Genomic DNA, 4,843 nt, shown 5'->3' on the forward strand with positions numbered 1-4,843 from the left:
TCTCAACTACAAGGCTACATGAATACAATATGGATCTATCTGCTTGGCATCTCTGGTTTTGAGTTAAAAATGTGGGGATAGCCTCCTCTTGTTCATTTCTGCTTTGGTAAGTATGTTTTGTAAATGCCAGCCTTGTTGGTTTCCTTTGTTAGCATTTATGTCTGGCAGTAGATAGTCACTCACCGTCCCATATTTATGGGCTTCATCTGTGGTGCTTTCTGCAGTAGCACATACAGTCAGGTCCATAAATATTGGGACAGTGACACAGTTTTGGTAATTTTGCCTCTGTACACCACCACAGTGGATTTGAAATGAAGCAGTCAAGATGTGACTGAAGCGTAGACTTTCAGCTTTAATTCAAGGGGTTTAACAAAAATATTGCATTAACCGTTTAGGAATTAGAGCCATTTTTTACAGAGTTCCTCCATTTTCACAGGATCAAAAGTAATAGCACGTTTCTAGGTAAAATAAGGACTAACACACGACAGACAGTGCTGTTATGTGAAAATAATGCAATGGGTGATGTGACACCACAGTGTGAAGTGGGTTATTTTCGTATAACTGCAAGGTCTGAAGTGTGTTATTCCGCTTATACCAAAGCAATTTGCTAATCACTACAATGTTTCATTTATGAGTGATATCTTACACATTTAATGGTTTATAATTAGATTTAATGTTGTGGACTATCTGAGAGACAAATTAGTTCCTGTTATTACCTAGCCTATGTTACAGTCATAGTAAACAGTCATTCCCTCAGCATGCCCTTTCTCTCTCTCTCTCTCTCTCTCTCACTCTCACTCACACACACACACACGTCTTGTTTTTTTTACTGAGAAGCCGGAAAGCAAACTCCTGTCCTGAAGCCTTTCCTGTGCTGGGAAAATTTAAAGCACCATGACTCTTACAAATTCACGAACAACCAAGACTCCTTCCATAAATCTTAAATAAATGTCTCAGAACAAAAATAGTCACAACATCAATGATAATACGTTTTACTTTGTTAAACAACACATTATTATTATTCTTGTATCATGTGGTGCGTCCACCAGCCAAGGTCCCTGTGTATGAACAGTTACTACAGAAAGAATAATTTATTAGAACGATACCATTAATATAAACCTATTATTCATGTTACAGCCGGAACTACTGTCCAAGCCGTGCTGCTATAGGAAAATAATACACACCTCCTGACCAATCAGATTTGAGAATTCAACCAAACTGTGGTAAAATCAGTGATACCATTTATTATACTAAAGTTTTTATTTATATATGTATTTATTTATTTAATAAATATTGAAAATATATAACTTCCCAAGTCTGTTGGTTCCCCAGTAGGTTGGCTGCATTTCTGCCCAATATAAATAAAAAAACATAAAAAAATAAGAAAAGAAAAATAACTGCAGATCAAGATTTCAATTTTGCCTAAAAAAAAAAAGCTAATATCTTATATCAGTTTCTCAGTCTATATCAGTTTATAATATATATATATATATATATATATATATATATATATATATATATATATATATAAAATATGGATATATGCATTTTTTTTTTAGTTATAGCACCCCCCAATGGGTCGATTGTGTCCTATTAATGTTCTCCTGACTATGTGTTCAGAAGATACAGCTCTTCTGATGCAATGCAATGGTCTAAAATTTCATTGATCTATTAGCAGCTGATCAAAATTGTTTTAATAAGTTTTTGCTAGCAAGCTCTATGTTTGGTATTCAATACGCAATGTAGCAATCAGATGAACGTGGCGTCAATTTCACGTCCTAAAAATCGTGGTCGTAAAAAATATCACACGCGAATCACAGAATTGGATACACAATTTAAAAAAATATCGAAGATAAAACCTAACAAAAAGAACACAAAATATTCGGAATTAAAATTAATTTACTCTGACGCTTGCTCTCTGTGCTATTTTTTGCTCATATTTCATTTTCTTTTCATTCACACTTCAGTTTTCTTTGCCCTCATTTCCAAGATCTTCAGTTACTTTCACACAAAAACTACGGAAAGAGTTTCCTGCAGACCAGGAGCGGAATTAAAGTTTCCACTGGTTCTAAACCGACAGCTCTTCACTAGCCAATCAGTAAGCTGGGATTAGATGACGTCACGTGACGTGACGTCAGGAAAACGCAATTTTGTTTTTAATTCTGATTATTCTGTGTTCTTTTTGTTAGTTTTTCAATATTTTTTTAAAACTGTGTATTCAATTCTATGAATTGCGTGTACTTTTATTTATTTTTATTTTTTACGACCATGATACTTATGGCGTGAATTTGACACCATAGATGAAGGAAGTAGGACGAGTTTGAAAAAGTATGTCTTTCAGAAAATTCAAAATTGTGGAAAATGCCAGCCAAAATAATTAAACCACATGGGACAAATTGCAGGAGGACTCAGCAATTGTGCTCATATAAGATATTTTACTCTAGCCCATACATTTGTAGAGATATAAACTAAAAGGTAAATTCATTTATTTAATTCAAGTGGGTATGTTTCTTTTGAACCGTTTTCTTTTGGTTGAGTAGGGGATAGGATTTAGCTCAATTAAACAGCTATAAGACAGAGTTTTAAGTAAATAAGCTCTTCCATGCAATGATTGGCATATTGATGTCATATTGTTCACAAATTCTCACCATATGTATATATATATATATATATATATATATATATATATATATATATATATATATATATATATATTTGGTAATTATTGACTTTCAGACTGTACTAAATGTGACACCAAAATTGTGAAGATACATCAAAAAGCCTAGGACAAGTTCTCAAAATTAGGTTTTGCATATTAAGCAACTTATCAGAAATTTGAGTGGATGGGTCTAAATGGTCCAAAGGGAAAATTTTTAGGGAGTAAGTAAACAAAGCAAGGGACAAAATATGTTTCATTGTACATCTTATTTTACAAGCGATATGCTTGTTTTTATGTCCAAAAAAAACATGAATATCACCCCCGAAGGCCAAGTTGAATGAAACTGCATCAGTTACTAGGGAGTCTTTAGAGTGACCAAACTTTCAAGTTTAGTGACAATAGTGCAATTACACTGTCAAATGTCTGCTGAAATCAGATTGGCCAGTGGTGGCCATGGTTTTGTTTTTTTTTTCTTTAAGTAATCAGGTCATTATCAAACACCCACTTACAGATTAGCATAGAGATGCAGTATACCAATTTACACCTTGATCAGACTTATTGATCCTGAGAAGTATTTATCTGAAGTTAGCCACACTCCTATGTATGACCATGCCCCAAACATGCATCAAGCTTCATCAGATTTATTGACTTTTCATCATTTTTGGATGATGGTACCCTATGCACATGAGGAAGTTCTCCAGATGGTCCTGGACAGTGAGGAAGAGTACACCTTTGCCTAAGAAAAAGAGCGCAACTCAGATGATGACCAGTTGCATTTTGAAGAGCGACTTGTTCCAGGGGATCAAAATTTCTGATGAGTAAGTCATTTACATGTTATTTTTAGATATGTAATCCACCGATTATAATGGTTTCATATTGTCTTTTGTCGCGTTGCGTCTCTCGCATGCGATGTAAACGGTGTTAATCTAACAAATCCACTTTATCATGCTTTTTCTGTGATTTAATAAACGATACGATTATATTTTGAGTTAAGTCTATATGACAAATCTACACATTATTTCTGATAACTGGTAAATACAGCCAGGATTGCAAAACATGACATTAGATTTGTTAGACTGCATGTTAGATTGCATGTCGCAAACAATGCTTAATGATCACACTGATGTTTTATAAACATTTTAACAATCTAATAAATATAATCAAATGAATAAAGATACTTACTTTAAATGATGAAGTTTGAAAAGATGAAGTTTGTCGTGATCTCGTGCTGCATGGTGCTATCATTCCATGTGAGCTCCAACGGCTTTTTCTGTGATGTAATAAACAACACGATTATATTTTGAGTTAGGTCTATATGACAAATCTACACATTATTTCCGATAACCGTGATAAATATAGCCAGGATTGCAAAACATGAAGTTAGATTTGCAAGATATAAAACCAGGATTGCGACATATTTTCTCCTTGATGAGAACGTTCATGCAAACTTGCTTTAAAATAATAAGCTTGCCCAGTGACACTACATTACTTAATTATGACTTTAGTTTCAAAACCAGGTCAAAACACACAATTGTACGTTCTACTGGAATTAAAAACTCTAACAGTAGATATATTTGCATGTCGCAAACAATGCTTAATGATCACACTTATGTTTTACAAACATTTTAACAATCTAATAAATATAGTAAAATGAATAAAGATACTTACTTTAAACGATGAAGTTTGAAAAGATGAAGTTTGCATGTTTGACTGACGATCAAAATGGCGCTATCATTCCATGTGAGCTCCAGCGTCTGCGTGTTACAGCGTGCATGTTCCAACCACCAAACCAACATGTGTGCTTGTAAACTTGCATGTGCATATCCAGTCAACAGTTCAAATTAAGTTGGCCAGACAATTTTTGAACCAACTTATTTCCACTTATTAAGTCAACTTTTTTTGGTTTTATTGTCCAGTTAACTAATAGATAATAGTTATTAAAACTTTTTGCAAGTTGGATTTTTTACAGTGTGGGTTGATTGGTATGTGGCGGCCATACTGTTTACAAATTTCAACAGGTTTTTGATAATTAGTAAGTTTCACACTCCCGTGAGTATTTTGTGACAGTCTGACAAAAATCCTAGGACTAGTTTGCAATAGTAAGTTTCGCATATATTTGTATTGTATATTATTGTAACTTAGAGTAGGTGGGACTAAATAATTTAAATGGCAAATTTATAATTA

The sequence above is a fragment of the Pangasianodon hypophthalmus genome, chromosome 6 (genome assembly GCF_027358585.1).
Source record: "Pangasianodon hypophthalmus isolate fPanHyp1 chromosome 6, fPanHyp1.pri, whole genome shotgun sequence".
Taxonomy (NCBI): Eukaryota; Metazoa; Chordata; class Actinopteri; order Siluriformes; family Pangasiidae; genus Pangasianodon; species Pangasianodon hypophthalmus.